Source organism: Malaya genurostris, chromosome 1 (genome assembly GCF_030247185.1).
Source record: "Malaya genurostris strain Urasoe2022 chromosome 1, Malgen_1.1, whole genome shotgun sequence".
NCBI lineage: Eukaryota > Metazoa > Arthropoda > Insecta > Diptera > Culicidae > Malaya > Malaya genurostris.
In genome coordinates this window covers 53,093,674-53,118,842 of record NC_080570.1, presented here as the reverse complement: position 1 = coordinate 53,118,842, position 25,169 = coordinate 53,093,674, and the positions used below count along the sequence as shown (strand labels likewise).

At 38.0% G+C, this 25,169-nt stretch overlaps 1 protein-coding gene across 5 annotated transcripts in view; it reads right to left on the bottom strand.

Moving 5' to 3' along the window:
- Positions 1-25,169, bottom strand: part of LOC131439540 (cadherin-87A) — a 764,232-nt gene that overhangs the window by 179,462 nt on the left and 559,601 nt on the right. The window lies entirely within an intron of this gene.

Genomic DNA, 25,169 nt, shown 5'->3' with positions numbered 1-25,169 from the left:
CCGATTAGGACAGATATCATAAAAAAACTGTCATTCTGAGAAACACGCCTCTGAATTTTGCACGCACACACAGACATTTGCTCATTCGAATGATAGAGTTTGTTTTCTATTTACTTACATTCGCAGTCTAAGTCAACTTACCTGAAAAGAAACAAAAAAAAAATAATTACAGTCTGAATAAAAAAAATTAGTTATTCGTTTATACATTCCAAAAGGATAATAGATTGAAATAAGTTAACTCGTAGTGAACACATCGACGATATCTGGCTCGAGATTCCGGACCCAATATTGAAAAATCAATTTTCATATGAGGGATAAGAGGTGTTAAAGTAAAGATGCCCGTTCCCGCCCGGCAATGTTGGCATTTCACTTGAATGATGCACGCTGGTGTAAGATTTATGTCTACACTGGGGATGCAGCAAGCGAACATCACACAAAAAGAAAAGTACACTTATTCTCAGTATCGAATAGACAGACTTTGTGTTTAAGGAAGCTGGTGCGAGTGAACCACATTCTCTTCGCATTATTCGCTCTCACGCGCTCTAGCCTAAATTCACCCCAGTGATCACTTAGATGAAAATTTCACATATTGAAGGAATTTGGGTAAAATACCTCCCAAAACGTTTCGTGCGGCCAGTATAAGTTCTGGCATTCACTTCTACAGACTTTTTTACATAAGATAAGCTAGATTTAGTAAACTTCCAATAAGTTTTATCATGATTTAAGACCGAATACCGCACTCGAATTCTTTTTAGTTAGTTACAGAGCGAATGTTATAGGAAACCCCAAAACTACTGTACATTTGGGGTAAAACGAGCAGGATTGCAATTCGTGCGGCCATTGTAAACCATTCATTGAACTCCTTGGAAATTTTTACATAAGAAACGCTTTAGTTTGTTGACCTATCTCAATTAGTTCATGAGTTACAGAATTCTTCACGGGTTTTCATAGATTTATTTTCCACTGTGCATTGCGTGAGAAATGATAGAACATCTTTTAATTTTAGCTCCGCATACACAGACTCAACCATGCATGAAGGACCAAAAACCTGGATTCGACGTAGTTGCGTCAATGTGGGACAGATACATATCAGACGATATGAAGTACCGTAATCGCATTCACACGAATAAAACTCAACACGCTGAATAGTAGCCAGGTGATGTTATGGACAGTACTTACAGGAAGATCAAGATTTTTTGCTAGTTTTCTTACTGACAGATCCGGATTTTTATTGCGACTTTTGGTCTTCTTTCGACGCCATCTTCGATATAAAAGTTTGTAGTAACCAAGAATGGATGTTACACAGTAAACGGACATACGTTCATCAGTCTGCAAAACATTTCACGAGTTGATGAAGTAACAGTTCGGCTGAAAAGTTCGTATCGTTTAATAGAGACACACATTTTTTTTGCCAAAATTCGTTTTTATTATTCAACATAATTGCCATCAGAGGCGATACAGCGATTATAGCGATCTTCCAACTTTTCGATACCATTTTTGTAGTACGATTTGACCTTTGCCTCAAAATAGGCCTCAGTTTCAGCGATTACCTCTTCATTGCTTCTAAATTTTTTACCAGCGAGCATTCTCTTGAGATCTGAGAACAGGAAAAAGTCACTGGGGTCCAAATCTGGAGAATACGGTGGATGAGGGAGCAATTCGAAGCCCAATTCGTTCAATTTCAGCATGGTTTTCATCGACTTGTGACACGGTGCATTGTCTTGATGAAACAAAACTTTTTTCTTCTTCAAATGAGGCCGTTTTTTGAAATTTCGTCCTTCAAACGCTCTAATAACGCTATATAATAGTCTCTGTTGATGATTTTTCCCTTTTCAAGGTAGTCGATGAAAATTATACCATGCGAATCCCAAAATACAGACGCCATAACCTTACCGGCCGATTGTTGAGTCTTTCCACGCTTTGGGTTCGGTTCATCGCGTGCAGTCCACTCAGCTGACTGTCGATTGGACTCCGGAGTGAAGTGATGGAGCCATGTTTCGTCCATTGTTATATATCGACGAAAAAAATCGGTTTTATTTCGATACAACAGCTCCAAACACTGCTCAGAATCATCAATTCGTTGTTGTTTTTGATCGATTGTGAGCTCACGCGGCACCCATTTTGCACAAAGCTTTCTCATATCCAAATATTCGTGAATAATATGTCCAACACATTCCTTTGATATCTTTAGGGTGTCAGCTATCTCGATCAACTTCACTTTACGGTCATTGAAAATCATTTTGTGGATTTTTTTCACGTTTTCATCGGTAACAGCCTCTTTTGGACGTCCACTGCGTTCATCGTCTTCGGTGCTCATATGACCAGTACGAAATTTTGCAAACCACTTACGAATTGTTGCTTCGCCCGGTGCAGAGTCTGGATAACACTCATCAAGCCATTTTTTGGTATCGGCGGCACTTTTTTTCATCAAAAAGTAGTGTTTCATCAACACACGAAATTCCTTTTTTTCCATTTTTTTCACAATAACAAAAGTAGCTTTACTCAAAATGCAATATCTCACAAACTAATAATCAGACAGCTGTCAAATTTCTACACCTATCTTTTGAAGGTTGGTACTAACTGAAAATGGTATGGATTTAATTCTAGTGGCGCCCTCTCATAGAAACGATACGAACTTTTCAGCCGATCTGTTATTTGCAGAGATATGCGTATTTAGGGGTGTCCAGTTGAGTTTGAGTTTTACCACCATATGGATTAGACTGTTGGTTGCGTTTGGTACAGCTAAAATTATGAAATGAATTATTTAAATTGAACTACAGAATCTAGAAAAATCGTTACGAAACTGAATTAGGTATCTTCTCTTTACGTTTCGTCTTCGATTCATCAATGCACTAGCAGAGTATGTTGAACTATTAATGCCACCACCGAAGTGCAATGTCTTTCCTGACGTGTCGAAAACACAAAACAGTTAGACGGCATACTGGTCGCTAAGTTTCAAGTAATTAAAATACCAAAAAGAGCAGATAAGCACTACATGATAGCCCCTAGTTCGAAGAAAAAAATGGAAATCCCTATAGTTTGATCGGTTTAATTCCGACATCAATCATTCTACCAGAGACCGCCCAAGTTTGTACTGGACGGACAGACAGACAGGAAGTCAGCAATCCGTCCACCTTGACCAGCAGCAAATTACCACAGAGTGTGGGTGTGTCTGACCATCTCTCGGAGCGCCAAACGAGTTTCAACCCCGTCCGCAGAAAGCCCGACTAAACTTTTGCCGTTAGCTTTTTCCTCGCTCGCTGCACCTTCGCAAGCGGATGAACTATTCACCGCTTCATTTTCCGCCTGAAACCACTGACACTTGAGCGTTTTCCGTAACGTGTTATGGGACCAGCAGCATCGTACGTGTCGAAAATGCATATTCTAATTTCCTGCACTTCCTCTGCAGTAGCGTCCGTCAGTAGAGTCGGTCCCGGTATTTTTTTTCCTCGCTCGAAGTTGTTGTGCTCCCATCATTTGTGGTCGCATGTTTCTGTCGCCATCGTCATCGTCGTCGTCGTCGTCGTTGTACCATTTTCCAAGTTCATCGCATCGTCAAGTCAGTGCCAGTCTGCCACCGACGAACGAAAGGAAACTGGTTCCACCCGAACGCGACGGAGGTATGCCGTATTAAACATTTATGAACGTCACCGGGTCACCAGTGCGGAATGTGTTGATTTTGCGTTACGGCACTCGTTCCGAACCAACAAAAAAATAAAAAAGAAATCGTCTCCCATCGGTATCTCATTGGCATGACCCGCATATTTCGAATCATTTTTCAATCCATCCTGTTACTGTCGACAGAAGGAACAACTACTAGACTAGAAGCAAGCGAGAAGAGTAAGATGAGGATGAAACAGACGAAAAAAACCCGAAGAAATCTTCATCTCTGCCCTCATCAATATTCATTAGAGAGATTGCTGGTTTTGATTCCGAACCATCTCTCCTAGTTGGTTCTATTTTGTACTGCTGGATATCATCCCAGATTTTCACAGCAAACGTCGCATCGTCAACAGCAGCCATCTTCCATAAACATCCAATTTATTTTCTGCTGCTCGGAGAAATCATTACATCGGGGGCTTTTCGTCTTGTTCCTCGGCGGAACTCGGAAGATCTTGGAGGATGAGTAGGATGATGAGGCGGAGACAAACAAGTTAGTAACAGGGAAAAAACAAGGACAATCTTCAAATCAGCAGCAACAGCAGCAGTAGCAGCAGCAGTAGGTTGAACTACGGTAAACAAACACGACCGCGAATCGCCTGTCGCCCTCTGCCGGCCGCTTATTTCTTGGCTATTTGTTGCTACCGAGGCCCGGCAGCGAACGAGCAACAAGATGTTTGGTGAGATTTGAGACGATTTTCCGGAATTTGTTAGGAGGGCAAGCATTTTTTTTCTGTGTTTTTGTGGGACAGCAATCAGGAATCAGGAATCAGAACAAATTGGCTCAAATGGCACGTTCCCCTTGATATTTGGAGATTTGTGCCTTGCCATCAATTTGTTTTTAGCATCATTTCCCCGATATATAAGAGGGAAGGATTGAAAGGAAATGGTAAGGGTTGGACTAGGAGGATGGGAAAAATTGACGACACAAAAACACATAAAAGCAGAAGTAAATTCTGCACCCCTAAGGGATGCCGAACAATCTGCTGAGGATCACATTTAGTGGAAGCAGAAGTAAATTCTGAACCTCTACGAGGTCCCGAACAGTCCGCTGTTAATAAAACCTCCAACTCCCGAGAGGATTTGAAGATCTTACAAAAGCGACACCATTCTGCACTCCCGGAAGAATGCAGAACGATTCGCAGTATGTACGAGCAGAAGTAAATTCGGCACCCCCTAAAAGATGCCAAACAATCTGCTAAACCCAATTTAAGGTAAATACAGAAGGGATTCATTCACTCCAGGAAGAACGATGAACCCTTCTGACTATAGCTCCTTACCACATTGGGTAAGAAACGAGAGAATATCCTTCAATTTTAGCTCCGCATACACAGACTCAACCATGTATGGAGAACCAAAAACCCGGATACGTAGCTGCGTCAATGCGGGACAGTTACATATCAGATGATATGAAGTACCATAATCGCATTCACACAAATCACACGAATAATACTCAGCACGTTGAATAGTAGCCATGTGATAATTGAGTTTGCAATGTCCAGTCAGAGCTCTGACCAGAATACTGCAATGATGCTTGGAGAAATGCAGTAGACACTTTGACATTTTCAGATTTAAATCTGGTAGAAATGCTTTTGCCTGAGCGCAAGTTTGCAAGCTGCGCCAGTAGCTGGCATGTTTGGATACAGCCCAAGAACGAATCTTGTGCTTTATCCAACTAGTTGAAAGTGGTAAAGCTGGTTCAGGACCAACGAAATCATTCGTTGCACCAGCTCTAGCCAACTCATCAGCCCATTCATTTCCAGTAATACCAGAATGGCCGGGTACCTATAAGAAGTAAACAGCATTTGAAATGCTGAGGTCTTCAATTTGAGTTCGACATGCGATCACTAGATTCGACCGTGAATCATTCGAACTGAGTGCTTTTAAGGCTGCCTGACTGTCGGAACAAAAATAAATTCGCTTACCACAGATCCTCTGCTGAAGCGCCGATTGTACTCCACACAGAATCGCGTAGATTTCTGCTTGAAACACAGTACAGTATCTACCAAGTGAATGAGACTGCTCCAGCCTCATTTCACGACAGTAGACACCAGCACCAGCACGACCATTCAACAGAGAACCGTCCGTAAAACAAACTATGTGTTCATCAAGTTGTCGTTCCAGACAACCAGACAACCATTCCTCACGAAAAGGATAGCTCACATTGAATGTTTTGAAAGGAAAACTGCATGTGAGAGTTAGGTCACTAGGAGCGAGTAAATACTCATCCCACGTAACCATTTGAGACCACAAGCGAGTGTGGCTGGTAGCATAATCTAATGGGTTACTGTTCCAAAGCCCTGTAACCTTAAGACGGTATGCACAAGATAATGCTTCTTGTTTTAGGAACACATGTAGTGGTTTAATGCACAGTAGCGCCTCTAGAGCAGCAGTAGGAGTTGTCGTGAATGCTCCTGTCATCGCCATTAGGACCATCCTTTGGAGATGATTTAGCTTTGACTGAACTGTCGCGACTTCTCCTTTCTGCCACCATACAAGACATCCATATGCTAAAATTGGTCTAACAATAGTTGTGTAGATCCAATTAATATATCTGGGTTTGAGTCCCCATGATTTTCCAAAAGCTCGTCTACATTGGCCGAAAGCCATGCAAGCTCTTTTAATTCTGAAGTCAATGTGAGCAGACCAATTCAGTTTTGAGTCAAGAATAACCCCGACGTATTTAACTTGTTCGACCACAGTGACCTCTGAACCAAAGAACTGCAACGGACGAGCTCCTGTGATTATCCTACGATGAGTGAAAAGCACCATTGATGTTTTGCCCGGATTTACAGATAATCCAACCTGACAACACCATTGTTCAACAGATCGCAGGGCTTGCTGCATTAAATCAAAGAGAGTGTTAATGCTTATACCGGTCATCAATATATGATAATCGTCGGCAAAACCATAAGTCGGAAATCCAAGGTTATTAAGTTTCCTTAACAAACCATCAGCGACAAGGTTCCATAAAAGTGGGGATAGTACACCACCTTGAGGACACCCACAGACACTTAGCTTTCTAATCTCTGCTTGCCGAAGCGATGAACAAAGAAGTCGATTGCTAAGCATTGCGTGTATCCAATTTCTGATACTTGAAGGTATGCCATGACCACGGGCTGCTTCCAGAATTGAATTGAAAGACACGTTATCAAAGGCACCTTCAATATCTAGGAAAACTCCCAAGCAAGATTGCTTTTGTGAGAAAGCTTTTTCAATGTTGTACACAACATCATGTAACAGGGTTGTAGTGGACTTTCCACGCTGGTAAGCATGTTGCATTCCATGTAGCGGATGCAGGCCCAAACTAACATCTCTGATATAGTGATCGACTATGCGTTCCACTGTTTTAAGAAGAAATGAGCTTAGACTGATAGGCCTGAAACTCTTCGCTTCCTCATAAGTGCCGCGGCCGCCTTTGGGAATAAATTTGACAATTATTTCCTGCCAGGCTCTTGGAATATATCCTGTCGCAAGACTAAAAGTAAGTATTTTCTTCAAAACATGTTTGAAATGTTCATACCCTTTCTGCAGTAACACTGGGAAAACTCCATCCTTTCCAGGAGACTTGTACGGAGCAAAACTCTCAACTGCCCATTTGACCGATTCAATCGTCACAACGCTTCGAGCAAGGGCCCAAGAATCGTAACTACCTGAAAAAGTCTCGGGAAGAGCTGTCGGTGATGGATCCATACATCCTGGAAAGTGAGTGTTAAAAAGATAGTGAAGTACATCACCTTCATCAGACAAGTGTTCACCATCTGAAGTTCTTAAGAAACTGACATTAAAGTCCTTAGACTTCGAAAGTAACTTATTTAATCTGCTAGCCTCGTTGAGACTAGAGACATTTGTGCAGAGGCTTTTCCAACCACTTCGCTCAGACGATCGAAGAGCATTTTTGTAAGCCCTTCGAGCCAACACGAATGCCTCCGACCCATTTCTGCGACGGTGGTTCCAAGCTCTTCTGCATAGTTTCCTTAGTCTAGCAAGTTCAGCATTCCACCAAGGAGTTCCTCTAGTAGCTCGCACAATACGAAGTGGACAAGCCTCTTCATATGCTGCAACTATGAGTGAGTTTGTCTCGTCGACAACATTTTCCAAATCAATTGGGGTTTCAATTGTTGGTTGGTACCCGTAAAATCTAGTCGCCAAGCCCTCTTCATAGAGGTCCCAGTTTGTAGATTTGGGATTACGATATGTGATAATATCAAATTTAACGTTTGAATGATCAAAGAATATGTACTTATGATCAGACAACGAAGGTTCGAGCTCATCGGAGACGAGCCAATTCACCAACTCATGCGCAATTCTATCAGAGCAGAGAGTTACGTCCAAAACCTCCTCTCTGCCAGATCTCGCAAAAGTTGGACGGTTTCCTGCATTGACTATGTGCAGGTTTGTACTGCTCACAAATTCCATCATATCAGAGCCTCTCGAATTTATATCTGTGCTGCCCCAAATGATATGGTGAGCATTTATGTCACTGCCGATTACAAGCGGTAAATCACTTTTGCAGCAGTATGATACAACCTTTTTGAAGTCATCGCTTGGCGAAGGTTGGTTATGCGGCAAATATGCCGAACAATAGACATATTTCCTGTCTATGCCATCAGTAGTCATACCAACTGTGACAGCACAAATATCCCGAGTTGTGAGCTCCGATATGAGAGAGACATCGAGAGCACTATTTGCAAGTATGCATGCTCGAGGCATTTCACGTGGATTAGTCATTCCGGTCTTGTTAAAGGCAACAAAGACTGGGTTTAACAATTTTCCAACGTAGAAGTTTCCCTTTTGGAAATATGGTTCTTGAACCAAAGCTAAAGAAGCTTTACCTTCTTGCAGAAGTCTGGATAGATTCATAGTTGCTGTACGTTTATGCTGGAGATTGATTTGTGCTACTCTAACCATTATCAATTAAAGTAACAAACACTCCACCTCCAGCACTTACCGTACAACAACTACAAGAAACCAAATATATTGGCTTATAATCGCCTATAGCGAACCATGTAAGGATTTTTTTAAATGTTTTAATCATTAAAATCCCACGAGTTGCGAAGAAAGAAGTCGTCCACTGTGCCAGAGCTTCGCTTAACACAGTAAGGGAAAATCCCAAGATATTCCGTTCACGACTGCAATGTTTAACCTCCTGCAGCCATTCAGCCATCGGCACGGAAATACACCTTGACTTAGGAGTTCCTATTTTTGTGGCCTTTTACGACATGGAACAGGAAACCAGTGGATCAATTCTTGGTGTAAAATAATTCCGCCGGATGCCACACGGCTTACCTGTTTGGTGGACTTATACCACCGGTACAGGTGGACCGTAGCGTTATTCTTAGCCAGTTGGGAAACCGCTACCGACACTACACGGCTATCTAGGCTGCTCAGAGAGGGAAATTGACATTGATGGTCAACTTCCATGGATGGCCGAGCAGCCATGAAACAGGAGACAAACAAGTTAGTAACAGGGAAAAAACAAGGACAATCTTCAAATCAGCAGCAACAGCAGCAGTAGCAGCAGCAGTAGGTTGAACTACGGTAAACAAACACGACCGCGAATCGCCTGTCGCCCTCTGCCGGCCGCTTATTTCTTGGCTATTTGTTGCTACCGAGGCCCGGCAGCGAACGAGCAACAAGATGTTTGGTGAGATTTGAGACGATTTTCCGGAATTTGTTAGGAGGGCAAGCATTTTTTTTCTGTGTTTTTGTGGGACAGCAAAATGGCGCAGCTGTCTGCTGCCAGGCTGTGCCGTACTTTTCAATGTATGTTTTGACGTTGTTTCGCGCGTTTTCCTAATTTTCAGTGACTCTGCCGGGCGAACCAGTGGGGAACGATCAATCAGCCTAAGAAAATTAACATCTGTTACGGTTTGATGTGATTCGTTGTATTTTCTTTTATTATTACTATTATTATTTGGCTACTTATCTGATGCTGTTGGAGGAAATTGAGTTTGCTTCACGGTGCTTTCCCAAGGATAATGTGTATGCTGAAGTTCATCCGTTTCCGTAGGAGCACAATTTTTCCGATGGAGACGCATCGTAATTAGCTCGAAAGAACGACAGTGAATCAGTGAATTTCGTTTTCTCTTCCCAAAGACTTACCGATATTCGCTCGGCAAAGACTAAATTCTTCAGCATGAAACGTACAAACTTTGGTTGAATGCCGTTAAATCCCGCGCTGGTCTGATAGAAACGACAGACAACTCGATTACGGTGATATAGCGACAATAAACAAACGAACGAACAAACAAACAAAACTTTAGGAATCAGTACGCGAAAGACTACAAGCAAAACTTGCACGAACTTTTCTATTCGCACAGTGGCACGTTATTGACGTGATGACATCACTTTGAAGATTTCCTCGCTGGTTTGTTTGTTTGTTTGTATAGGATTCACTCCAATGGGTCATGTGGTGTCATGTGATTCAAAGTGTTATTGGCAGAATAAATTGGTATCATATTTAGAAATTTAAATTATCAATAATTTTCGGTGCCGTAAAGAAATCCCCAATTTCTTTTTTTGCAACTGTTCTAGCACTTCCGAGTGTATTAGGGAGACTCCCATTTTAGGTTAATTTTCATATGTCTCTACCCGGTGAACGATAGAGGATTCGGCAGTTCCGCAAAGACGTGGCACTTCGGCGCAATTAGTGTTTTGCATGAGACTTCACTTAGCATTAACTTTGACGTTTGCTGTGCGGTTTAAGCAGAACCGTTAGGTGCCCAAGTAACAAATTTTGTTACGCTAGCTTGTTTGTGACTAGTTTGCAACCAAATATTTGAGTGATTGTCGCTAACATCTAACCACTTGCATGACTCAAAAAGCGCAATTTCTACTAGTTGTTAGGTCGGCTAAAAATAAGTTGTCGTTACGTTGTAATGTCATACTGAAAGAACTTATTTTTTCATAACTTGAAAATAACTTGTTTTCAATTAAACTAGTTGAAACTTAGTCACCATCGACATTATAAACATTGAATGAATACAGAACACTTTTCTATCATCAATAAAAAAACAGAAGAGTACTTTAAATCACAAACTTGATACAAGGTACAAATTCCACAACGATTTTGAAACTGTCGAGCGGAATTAAATTTTACTTAACTGTTTTTTATGCGCCTTCAATCAAAATCTGTTTATAAAGATATAAAAAAAACAGCAAAATAACACTATGTTCAGAATGCTCAAAATTATTCCAAGTAGAGTGATTTCTCATCATTTTTAAATCATATATCATGAGAATTATAATATTATCACAATCGATGTTCAATCCCTATATTATTTTCTTCATGTTTATGACAGTGCATAGAACAAAAATGACTATTCTGCCTTTCACTATTTTCGGCAAAAAGTAGTTTTGAAACAAGTATTATCCTGGTTTTATTTATGTTTCATACACTTCTTGAGACTCCATATTGTGTTCGCCATAATCGAGCCAACAAAAGTTGTTTTGTTTGCATTTTCTTTATCATAACGTTGGGAAAACCTACCGATAACTATCTGAATCAATGAAGAAATTATATGTTATAATCTTATAATATCTAAGTTATTACTACATCAATTCACAGTAACGATTTACATATACGCTTACGTATTTATAATGGTTTCGCAACGGAAAATAAACCTTTTTTCAACTATTAGCTAAAAGCATAGCTGTGATTAAAGATATGTTAGAATCAAGTAACGATAACTTACAAATGATAGTTAGTTCAATGTTTACGTTATAAAGAAACACTGCTGTCACCTTGTTTTAACCAGTATAACATAAAAAACATGTTCGTGCTCTTGTTGCAACATAGTTTGGACTTCGTCGTATCAGAACTAGTTGCGGATTGCTACTTGGGTGGCACTGAACTGCTAATACACTGATGAGTCGAAGACGAAACTTATTTGGTCGTGAATGCGACTTACTTTACTATGAGACGCATTTTCAACATTTACCCTCTGAGAAAGTGATAAGTTTTTGATCGTGAATAGCTTTTGTTGTATCTAACGAATCAACACAATTTTTGCTACATGCCATCGGAAATACTGAAATGTTTGCTATAAATGAGTATCAAAGAGGATAATTCATAAGGCGCGTTTGCCTATCTCGTATTTTGAAAGCTCAGCTCTGTGATCTGTGGAAGGATTTATACAATCTAACTACTGATAGAATCGAAATGTTCAACTTGAACATGTATTGTAACAACATTGAAGTTTTATGTGTATCGAAAATAAGCTTTCCACATACATTTGTGTTGTACGCATGTATTTGTGATGTTTTTTTTATGCTCAGATCACAGCATGCTGTGCGTTTGGCTGTCAGCTTTCGTTTGTTTACTTGTTTGTGCGGTTGAAATTCTGCGTTTTCAAAATTGCGCGTATTGAAAAAAGTGAAAATTAAGGTTCTGGGCATATGGCTAAGTGAGAAGGGTATTACTATACAAAAATTGGCGAAGCGGTTTGGAATTCATCATGCCAGTGTTGAAACCATCATCATACGTTTGGGGAACACTATTCATTGGATAAGCTACCGGGAAGAGGCAGAAAACCCGGTTCTTCCAACCCGAAACTTGACCAGAAAATGGTATCTCTAATCATGAAGAACAAATCAATGTCAATACGTGATTTGGCCAAAAAAGCAGGAACGAGTGTCGGAATGATCCAGCGTATCAAGAGGCGAAATCATCTGAAGACCTACAAGAAGCAGAAAATCTCGAAACAAAGTGTAGCACAGCAGAAGCGAGCAGCAACAAGGGCTCGGAAATTGTATTCACGTCTTTTGCAGTGTCCGGATGCATGCGTTTTGATGGACGATGAGACTTACGTACAGAAGGACTCAAAAACCCTTCCAGGTCCACAATACTTTACTGTCGTCGTTGAGGACGATGTGAGCGATGCGAACAGGTCGATTCAAATGGAGAAATTCGGTCGAAAGGTACTGGTATGGCAAGCAATATGTTCCTGTGGTTTGAAGTCAACCATTTTTTACACTACCAAAACTATAAATGCAGAAATCTATCGATCTGAGTGTCTCCAGAAGAGATTGCTGCCTTTATATAAGAAGCATAGTGCTCCTCCACTGTTTTGGCCGAATTTAGAGTCGGCTCACTATGCCAAAACCACTCTCAATTGGCTTGCGGAAAAGACTGGGAACATGCAGGAGTTCAAAAAAATTTGGGCTCAAGCGTCCAAAAAATGCGATGTAATACTAGTCCGGAACTTGTTGAAGAGCGTTCGAACAAAAGTTCGAAAATTCGTGAAGGAATAACTTAAATTTCATCCGGATAAAAGGATCAATTTTTAGTTTGAATAAAATGCCATTTTTATCATAATTTGAAAGAAAAATTTGTGGATAGCTTATTTTCGATACACTCCTTAGTACAGAAGACTCTGATGACAGATTTTCAGAGATTTTCGAAATCGATCACAGTTTAGCACCAAAATGTACATAGCGGTTGGGTAGTGAGACTTTTTTTTTGCTCACCAAAATGATTCCGTTCAGCTATTATGGTACGGGAAACCTGCACAGATTTTCACATACAGGTTTTTGGCTTGATCACAGATTTTTGAAAAAATGACCTGGCAATACGTTGGAATGAAGGTGAACGCCAGACGGGCCCCGGCACCACGTCAGGAACGAAACCACACCAAAAGCCTGCCAGCTGAAGCCATCTGTGTACACACCAAGAACCGTCTCAGATCTAAATGCAGATCTTTTTGGTTGTGACAAAGTCGAGGCACTTTTTAGTGCCACAGATTATCATTAGGAGTTAATTGAACTTTCGACATTACCTACCAAAAGATTCATCAAAATGGAAGTTAAAATAGTTCGTACCGTCACTAACACATGCAGTTACGAACGGCAATGCGAAAATGATAGTATTTATGTAGAACACATCTTTAAACTAGTATCCCGATCAGATGGTAATAACAGAATCATAACAACTGGAATAATTCATTTCAGAAATATTTTGTAACGAAGTTTGAAATATTTTTGGCTGGTGAGCTGTTAAAATAACAAAAATCATAACAAAAAAGACCCTAGAGGGAACAAAATCGTAACAGATTTTGAAACGTTTGTATCACAATTATAACTGAATTTGATATAACTACAGAAGTCTGAGAGCAGGAATTTGGAAATTGTTGAATGATTTTTTTATTAAATGAATAATTTTTTTAGTAATCTGGTTTCTTAGTTTAGTTTTATGAAATTCTGGTCTTTATAGTTCGTTTTTCCATTATTGAACGTTATCATGAGTCTTGCAAATGAAAATAAAACATCATAAATGATTTTGTTATCATAAATTTTAACTTTCAACCGTTTTCATTTGTGAAATATTTCAAAATAACACAAATTGTTATACATATCAACTGTTGATATACTTGTGTTATGATTTAGTTATGTGCATCTGTTCGGGATGGGTGTCGTTTGGAAATATGCCATGCGGAACAGAGTTGCCACATATACAGATTATTCTGTATTTTTTCTCGTTGTATGGAATAATCTCAAATAATTCAAAATTAAACTTAAATGTTTGGCAACAACGAATATCGAAGAGGAAAACACGTGACGCGAGTTTGCCTTTGTCGTATTTTGAAAGCTCGTAGCTCAATGATCTACAGAAGTATTTATATAATCTAACTACCTGTATAGCAACAACATTGAAGTATTTCAATAGTACGTTATTGAAAAACCTGTTTGATTTGACCCATGTCAGCAACATCTGCTGCTGTACAACAAATCGTTCGAGAAAAATGTTCCGAACAGTGCATAACATCGTAGTAAATTCCACAATTTGGTCCTCCTGAAAGGCAGAAATGAATCCCGTACAGCTTTCTTTCAATGAAATATGCAAATCCGAAAGGAAATAATCGACATCAAAATTCCATAATTCCATGACTATTTCTGTGGCCGTTGGAACCGCCTAATTATGAAAAAGTTACAAACGAAATCACGTAAAAAGAAATCTCTTAAGCAAAATTGGTTCAGCTTGGCATCAATCAGCACTGCGAGCAGATTTGTCGCGGTTCGTTCACAAAGCCAGTTTCACTTCAAACAAGAGCTGCTGGTCGTTTGCATTGGAGCAAAATACAAACGAAAAGTGAACAACCTTGGGAAACATTAGCAAAATCAACCCTTCTAATGGCTCCAAATGACGGTCGGGGAACGAGAGCAAAAAGTTACAGAATGATGTAGGTTACAAGACCGATTACGATGACATTGAAAATGCAATGCCCAAATTCATTCACATATTCATTTAAAACTTGAAAAATCCACAACGAAATGTTCGGGGCCCTCTTGAATTTTTAAATTTAAGTTAGAATTTAAAATCACATTAATTTCAATAACTTAACTTTACTTGTCTTGTCTTTACTTGTCGGACCCATCTCCAAAATGTAAAAAGTGTACAGCGATTTAGGAGCACATCCTCGAACCGAAAGCCACCTTCTTGGATTTTAAGAATTCTACAACGGTCGTAAGCCCACTGCACTTAACTACTATAAATATTCCATATTTCCATGTGCCGATTTTGCACGACACGCATTGCGCGATGATTCGTTCAATTCATACGGTTAAAATTATGCTCGCCATATTTTGGACTTGAATTTCACTTCAATACTTTAATCGTTCATATCAAACATCCTAGAAAACCTTTATTTTGAAATTTTCTTTGGGTTTTGTCTTTGACTCGTCAGTTCAGAGCAGTTAAAAAATTTCGAATATCGAGACTGATTTTCACAAGTGATTTTTAGACAATAAAATCATCGATCATCGGAGACTAGATTATCTCTTTAATGATATATCTTAGGGTGAAAATTTGTCAGCAAGTTTCGTTAACATCAAAAATCACTTGTGAACTTCTAAGTTCAGAGTTTTGTGGATGCTTGTTTCATAAATGAAAATATCGGGTGTGATTTTTTCAGTCACTAAGTTTGTTTAGAAAATCTCTTGAACTGATTTTTTTTCCCGGGTGATAGTGTAATGAACTATTTCTGATCATGATTTTCCAAAAAAAACTGCGGATCTTAGTTCTGTTTCTAAAGTAAGGTAATTTGTAAAAACCCTTTTTTTAATACATCTAGTTGCGTGATTTCATAAATACCACTAGAGGATTCTTAAAAAAATCGTTTGAGGCTAGAATAAAAATTGGAAAGTTTTTGCCTTTCTCGTTTAGAAAGGTTATGTAATCATTGTGAAAACCGAGTAACTCAGTTCGTCGAGTACGCAAAATGGCTGTGTGTATGTGCGTATGTGGGTATGTAATGTTTTTTTGCACTAGCTTTTCCAGGAGATGGCTGAACCGATTCTCACAAACTTAGATTGAAATGAAAGGTCTTGTGGTCCCATACAAAATTCCTGAATATTTTTAGGATCCGACTTCTGATTCCGGAATTATAGGGTAAAATGTGCAAAAATTGTGAAAATAAGTGCACTAACTTTTTTCGGAGAAGGCTGAACCGATTCTCACTAACTTGGATTCAAATGAAATACTTTAAAGTCCCATACTAAACTCCTGAATTTCATTTGGATCTGACTTCCGGTTTCGGAGCTATGGGGTAAAATGTGTAAAAAAAGGCGGGTGGGTAATGCCACAGACATAACTGGATGTCGTGAATACGAAAACATGTTCCATAACACTTCCGAATATCAATTAGTTGATCAATTGTATGAATTATGCAAGCATTCCCCTTTTTCACATTTTTCGCAAAAACAAAGAAGGCTTCACTTGATTACGATCTTGATTATTGTGAATTTCACACAGCGAAAAGTGCACAAATCAAATCAAACAGTTCTAGATTTGCACTAAACTGAGGATATTTACCTTCGATTTGCGAGCAAGAAATTCTAATAGTTCTTTAGAAAACTTTTAGAGCCATTAGAACGGCTGATTTTGTGTGATGCTCTCCACCGTTGACCACTTTTCGTTGCATTTTTAACAATGCAAACAACTGGCAGCTGTGACGTAATCGCTCTTGTCGGAAGCGAAACTAGTTTTGCAAACGATACTAAATACATCTGCTCGCAATGGCGATAGAATCCAAACTAATACAATGTTTGTTAAGACGTTTCTTTTTACGTGATATCGTTTGTAGCCGCCTACAGATTATTTCATTTTTGATTTGCATTTCATTGAAAGAAACTATGCTGTACGGGATTCATTCCTGCCTTTTAGAAGGACCAAATTGTGGAACTCACTACGATATTAAGCACTGTTCGAAAAAATTTTCTCGAACGATTCGTTGTACAGCAGCGGATATTTTGTTCTCTTCCTCAGAACGCGTTCTGATTGGCTGGTGGTGACATGGGTCAAATGAGACAGGTTTTTCAATAGTGTACTATTGAAATACTTCAATGCTTTTGCTATACACGTTTAAGTTGAAAAATTTCGTTTCTATTGGTAGTTAGATTAAATAAATCCTTTCACAGATCACTGAGCTATGAGCTTTAAAAATACGAGAAAGGCAAACGCGCCTTATGAATTATCCTCTTTGATACTCGTTTATATCAAACATTTCAGAAAAGTTTAATTTTGAATTATTTGAGATTATGTCACACAATTGAAAATTTTATCATAAAATTGTGATCATATTTCCAATGGCATGTAGCTAAAATTATGTTGATTCGTTAGATACAACAAGAGATATTCACGATCAAAAACTTATCACTCTCTCAGAGGGTAAATTTTGAAAAGGCACCCCATAGTAAAGTAAGTCGTATTCACGACAAAAATGAAAATATGTGTTATTTTATACCATCACTGAAAAGGGAGAAATACCGTAAAAAGTTTTCTAAATCGACCTCAAATCTTCTCCAATTGATAGTTTTTATCAGTAGACGGTCAACCAAACCGATTTCGGTTATTCTTTTAGGAATCGAAGAAAATTATTTTGAAGAATATACCACAGTATTATATATGATAGTATGATTGATATGAGAAAGGCATCATTACACCACTCGGTGAATTAAAACAGGTTTTAATACATCTAGTTGTGTAATTTCATAAATACCACTAGAGGATTCTTAAAACAATCGTTTGAAGCTGGAATAAAAATTAAAAAGTTTATTTGGAACAACTAACAATTTTTTTTCGATTTGTAAGCAGTTATGATTTAGTAGAATTTTTCCGTTTTACTCTTCCGCACACTCACACACACAGGCGTTACTCATCTCAGACGTTGCTCAACTCGACGTACGGACTTGAATGGTAGATCGTATTTCTCTAGTCGATTTCTGAAGTATTGCCATAACCTTTCTCTATGCTAAAAGCAATAAAATGGAAAAAAAGGCACTCGATTTTGTCGGAAGTCGCTAGACCAATTTTAGCGTACTAACATTCGAATGAAAAGTCTTATAATCTCATAGCTTGCGATTGAATTCTATCCATATCCGTCTTTCGGTTCCTGATTGACATGGTAAAATGTGCAAAAAAAATGTGTTAAAAACTTTGATGATTTTGGACATCACTTAAATTTTAACAAAATAAGTTCATCTAGTTCATGATCCGAGAATTTCAATCATGGTGTTTTATCTTAACATGAAAATTCATGCTTTTCATCAAATCATGACTCGTTTTGTTCATTTTGCGAATCGGAGTTTTGCCAGTGTAGGTTTGCTTCTCTGAAAATCGTCTTATTGTACCACACACTGTTTCGTTCTTTGATATAGCTATTCCGTCCGTTAGCGGTTTTCTGACCGTTTCGAACGAGATACGAAAGTGAACTGACCATGTTTTCTTATCAGATTACGCAATTATGTGTTCATGCCTTAAAGTTAGGGTTTTTTTTATATTAGAGCCATTCCAGAAATATGGGCTAGCAAGTCACAGAACTTCTGATACAGCTATTTTGATGAAACTTGGTACACGTCTTTAGTACGGCAAACATTTGTTATACTCGAAAGGAGAGACCAATGATTCGATTCAAGACTGATTTTTCAAAACCGAGTAGATTTTTTTTACATGCAAAGCCCTAATATTACATTCCATTTGTGTTTAAACAGACTTCCTAGCCGATTCAAAGCATGGCTAGTGCTACGATCATATTGGCACTGAGAATCCTTCCAGATCGGGACATTTTTGCATGCACTATGTTTGAATCAACGTGATTCTGAAACTAATTTTTTTTTTTTTTTTTTTTTTTTTTTTTTAAATAACTATTTATTGGAATATGAGTTAAAATTAAATTATTAAGATTTAAATTGGGTGTTCAGCCACAAGTGGTGACTTTTCAGCCCTGTTATATATATATATATATATATATATATATATATATATATATATATATATATATATATATATATATATATATATATATATATATATATATATATATATATATATATATATATATATATATATATATATATATATATATATATATATATATATATATATGATTTGGTTATTACCATGAAGACATCATTTGCTTCCGCAATTCTGAGATTTTTGTGTAGGGAAAATTCTAAACCTACTTGTATTGTGTAATGGGGAAAAGGAACTTATATACTAACTTACTAACTAATACAGAGAGCGAATCGATTCAATTGAAGATTGCATCGATTTTTGTCGGAATTTGCTTATAATATTATGTGACATTACATCTAATGGTTCTATATTTGTGAGTCTGTGTAACTCATTTGTACTAAACCAGGGAGGACGCTTCAGAATCATTTTCAGAATTTTATTCTGAATCCTTTGAAGCGTTTTCTTCCTGGTGGAACAACAGCTTGACCAAATTGGTACCGCATAAAGCATGGCTGGTCTGAAAATTTGTTTATAAATTAACAATTTGTTTTTTAGACAGAGCTTAGAATTTCTGTTTATAAGAGGATATAAACATTTAATATATTTATTACACTTTGCCTGGATTCCTTCAATGTGATCCTTGAAAGTGAGTTTTTTGTCATACGTTAAACCTAAGTATTTAGCTTGATCAGACCATGTCAATTCCAAGCCATTCAATTTGAGAATGTGATTATTGTTTGGTTTAAGAAAAGAAGCTCTTGGCTTGTGAGGAAAGATAATTAATTGCGTTTTTGCTGCATTTGGTTTAATTTTCCATTTTGACAGATAATCACTGAAAATATTTAAACTTCTTTGTAGGCGACTGCAGATCACTCTTAGATTTCTACCTGTGGCTAACAGACTTGTGTCGTCACAGAATAGCGATTTCTGACAACCAACGGGTAGATTTGGAAGATCAGAAGTGAAAATATTATACAAGATTGGAGCTACACTCGAACCCTGCGGAACACCGGCTCGTACGGGTAGCAATTCAGATTTACAATTCTGATAGCTAACCTGAAGAGTACGATCAGTTAAATAATTTTGAATCATTTTGATCAAATAAATAGGAAACTGGAAATCGGACATTTTTGCTATTAAACCTTTGTGCCAAACACTGTCGAATGCTTTTTCTATGTCTAGAAGAGCAACTCCAGTGGATAACCCAGAAGATTTATTTGATTTTAGCATGTTCGTTACTCTGACAAGTTGATGAGTAGTTGAATGTTCATGACGAAATCCAAACTGCTCTGGTAAAAAAATTGAATTCTCATTTATATGAGTCATCATTCTTAACAAGATAATTTTTTCAAAAAGTTTACTGATAGAAGAAAGTAAGCTAATTGGGCGATAACTTGATGTTTCTGCTGGGTTTTTATCAGGTTTTAGGATAGGAATTACTTTAGCGTTTTTCCATCTTTTTGGGAAGTAAGCTAATGAAAAACACTTGTTGAAAATTTTAACCAGGAGTCTCAAGGCAACATCGGGAAGATTTTTAATAAGAATATTAAAAATTCCATCATTACCAGGAGCCTTCATGTTTTTAAGTTTTCTAATAATTGATTTAATTTCATCAAAATTTGTCTCAATAATGTCATCGTGTGATAACACTTGGGTTGAAATATGATCATATTTCAGTGAGACTTCATTTTCAATAGGACTCACAACGTTCAAATTAAAATTGTGGACACTCTCGAACTGCTGAGCAAGTTTTTGAGCTTTTTCGCCATTTGTAAGAAGTATTTGATTTCCTTCCTTGAGAGCAGGAATAGGTTTCTGAGGTTTCTTAAGAACCTTAGAAAGTTTCCAGAAAGGTTTAGAATATGGTTTAATTTGTTCAACTTCTTTAGCGAAATTTTCATTTCGCAAAAGAGTAAATCTATGTTTAATTTCTTTTTGTAAATCCTTAACTATGTTTTTCATAGCAGGATCACGAGAACGTTGATATTGTCGTCGACGAACATTCTTCAACCGAATGAGCAGTTGAAGATTGTCATCGATGATAGGAGAATTTAATTTAGTTTGAGCTTTGGGAACTGAAAGATTTCTAGCTTCGATAATATAATGATTCAAATTATCAATTGCTGTGTCGATATCCGCAGAATTTTCTAAAATAGTTTCATGATCCACATGATTTTCAATGTGAGATCTGTAATCCAACCAATTTGCTCTATGATAGTTGAAAATAGAACTAATTGGATTAATTATAGCTTCGTTGGAAAGTCTGAATGTTACAGGAAGATGATCTGAGTCAAAATCAGCATGAGTAATCGGTTCACTACAAATGTGACTTTGATCTGTTAGAACCAGATCAATTGTAGACGGGTTTTTCACGGAAGAGAAACAAGTAGGATTACTGGGATGAAGAACTGTAAAGTAACCAGCTGAGAGTTGATTATGAAGTATTTTACCATTACTGTTATTTTGCCTACAATTCCACTGGACATGCTTAGCATTTAAGTCCCCTATTACGAAAAATTTCGATCGATATCTTGTAAGTTTTTGCAAATCGCCTTTAAAGAAATTTAATTGTTCGCCGGTGCATTGGAATGGCAAATATGCTCCAGCGATGAAATAAATTCCATGAATGGTTTCAACTTCGATTCCCAAGCTTTCAATAACTTTAGTATTGAAAGAAGGTAAAATTCGATGTTTAATTTGCCGTTGGACAAAAATGGCAACTCCACCACCAATTCCAGTAAACCTGTCAAATCGATGAACCACATAATGTGGATTACTTTTCAATTTTACATTTGGTTTAAGAAAAGTTTCTGTCACAATGGCAATATGAATTTTGTGAACTTTGAGAAAATTATAAAATTCATCTTCACTCGATTTCAAAGATCGAGCATTCCAATTTAAAATATTCAAATAATTATTTAACATCACTGTTAAATTTTAAATTCATTATAATATTATTTGCAAATTTCCATCCGATTTGAAATGCTTCAAAAAGTGATGAAGTCGAATTCATTTGGATGATCATTTGAAAAAGTTGATCTTGTAGGTAGATCATTTTATTTTCAGTTATATCGCCTAAATCGACTTCATTTAAAGAAGCGAATGGCATTGAAGGAATATTTGTAGGTAGACTGCCATTAGAAGAAGATGATTTGGTCGGTCTACCTATTAATAAATTGTTTTCGTTAGAAGAAGAACTGCAAGGCGGTCCTGTGTTTTGATTATTTACATTAGAAGAAATAGGAGATAGATTTCTACCTAATATACCAGCATAACTGACATTAGAAGAAGATGATGACGAGGTCGATCTACCTGTCAATAAATTGTTTTCGTTAGAAGACGAATTGGCAGGTGCCTTAGAAGAATTTTCAGGTATGTTCGGTAAATTTAAGGTCGTTGATTTGACTTGTTGTCTAAGCGAACGAGCGTTTAAAATTTTTTCCCTGACAGGACATTTCAAATAATTGGATTTATGATTTCCATTGCAATTTGAACATGAAAATTTATCAGTGGTTTCATTCATTGGACAAGCGTCTTTCGAATGCGATTTACCACAATTCAAACACCGTATATCCATATGACAATTTTTGGTTCCATGACCGAAGCCTTGGCAACGACGACATTGCGTTAAGTTTGCAATACGATTATGCCGTTTATAATGTTCCCAATGAATTTTAATGTGGGAAATGAAACGTACTTTTTCTAAAGTTTTCAAATTGTTTACATCACTTCGATTGAAGTGTATTAGGTAAAGTTCATGGGAAATTCCAGAGCGTGGTTTAGAAGTACCATTCGCTCTTTTTTTCATAAGTATTACTTGGGAAGGGGCAAAACCAAGCAATTCTTTTAGTTCATTTTTAATTTCATCAATACTTTGATCATTTGATAATCCTTTCAAGACAGCCTTGAAAGGTCTGTCTGATTTTATATCATATGAATAAAATTTATGAAGTTTTTCGGACAAATATCGAATAAGACTTTCGTAATCTTCCAATCCATCCACCAAGACTCGACATTCTCCTCTTCGTCCGATTTGAAATGAGACTTTTACTTCCGGGAGAAAAGTAGAAAGCTCAGTACGGAATGCTTTGAAGTCGGAAATCATCACCGTCACTGGTGGCATAGATTGATGTTTCTTCCCAGAACGACAAGCGTCCATTTTGGGAATTTTTGAAGAATTTTCTTCTATGTCGCTACAATCGGATTCAGGAAGAATCTCGTAAATATTGTTAGACGGCATAGGATCAACGGAAGGGAAATCCGTCCGTTGTCTTTTATTTTTACATTCAGATTCTATAAGATCATGAATGTTATTAGAAAAATGTTGAATAACGGATTGTGATTTATTCCGTATTGAATTATTTTTAGCCTTAGGCTTGTTGCCTTTCCGGTTGGACGCAGGCATTTTTGAAATTAATGAAATTTTAAATTAAATTAACTAGGCTAAATTAGTCTTCGATTAGACTCCTAGCTAGCCTTAAAAAAGGCTGATTAATTTCTTAGTCACTCTAATATCACTCTTTGTATCACTTAGTCACTCTAATATCACTCTTTGTATCACTTAGTCACTTAGTTAGTGATTCAGGTAGCCTTGAAAAAGACTGAAGCCTTGAATCAATGAAACTCTAGGTAGCCAGAAAAAAAATTCCAGGAGCCAAGAGCTATACGCGTGCGGTGCGAACGACTGTTCAACACCGACTGATTCTGAAACTAATAATTCTACTAGAAAAGCTGCATAAAATCAATTGGGAAATAAAGAAAGCATTTAAGGAGTGTATCGAAAAGTAGTTAACAACATTGATTATTGAATAAAAAAGCGAAAAACACATATTTTGACACCAGTTTTCGATATATTGTGACTTTCCTGGTGGCAGCTGTCCAGTTTTTTTTAACTCCTGCATGTTTTGGGACACTGTACCTTTCTTCCGAAAGTGCCGCTTGACAATTGCCAAATACCTTTCAATTGGCCGAAGATCCGGGCAGTTCAGTGGGTTGATGTTCTTTTCTACGAATTGTACATTATTTGTTGACAACCACTGTAGAACGGAGTTGGCGTAGTGGGCTGAAGCCAATTCCGGCCAGAAGAGAGGAGGAACCTTATGCTTTCTGTACAGTGGCAGCATTCTCTTCTTCAAACATTTTTCCTCGTACACCTTGGCGTTAATTGTGCCCTTCGTGAAGAAAATCGAAGACCGCAAACCACAGGTACAAATTGCTTGCCAGACCAACATCTTCTGCCCAAACTTTTCCATCGCCACCGTGGTGTCAGCGTCGTCCAGGTCCTGGTACACCGATTTCGTATAATATTGCGGTCCGGGCAGCCGTCGAGAATCTTCCTTGGCGTAGGTTTCGTCGTCGATCAGGATGCATCCGTCTTTATTCTGTAGAATCCGGTTATACAGTTTTCGCGCTCTTGTTTTGGCCTGAACTTGGCAGTACCAGGGACTTTTTCGGCACCTTCTGTTTCTTGTACGTTTTCAGGGAGTTCCGAATTTTGATCCGTTGAATCATCCCGATGCTGGTGTTGAACTGCTTGGCCAAATCCCGCGTCGACGCCGATGGGTTTTTCCTGATGTACTCAACCACTTTTAAGTCCCGGCCGGGCTGGATGGGACCCGTTTTCCTACCGGATCGGGGCAAATCCTTCATGGAAAGGGTCTTACCGAACTTCTCGATAATATTTTTGACACTGGTGTGGTGCACTTTCACCCTTTTTGCAATTTCGTTGTACGTGACAACACTTTCTGAGCGCTAAGTGTGCAGAATTTTCTTTCGCGTTTCCGGATCAATTCGACTCATCATTGAAACAATAAACCGTACCGAAACCAATCGATTGCGCAACTGTTATTGACATGTAAACAAACATGTCACCGCAAAACACGCTGCAAAAAATTAAGCCATTTCAGAGTAATAACTGTTTGAATGTTGCTAACTACTTATCGATACACTCCTTACTGATGAAAGTGAGAATTTCTTGTTGATGCCATCGTAAAACATAAATTCTATGATCAATTTTTGTAATTTTTTGTCCAAACATGGAGCTGCTGCCGTAACATTCCGAAGCTTCCACGGTGACAGCCAACCATCCGCCAGCGTGTGCTCCGACCGAAATCATCTTGTTGATATTCTCGACAAGTCAACACTTTTTTTTAGGGAAACCCGGGATCGTCAGCTCTCAGAACATTTCCGGTTAAGTGATTTCGCTTTCAATTATGCAAATTCTCGAACTGCCTTGTCTGGCCTTTGGCATCGATTCAAAATGGCATGGCGTTCCGTG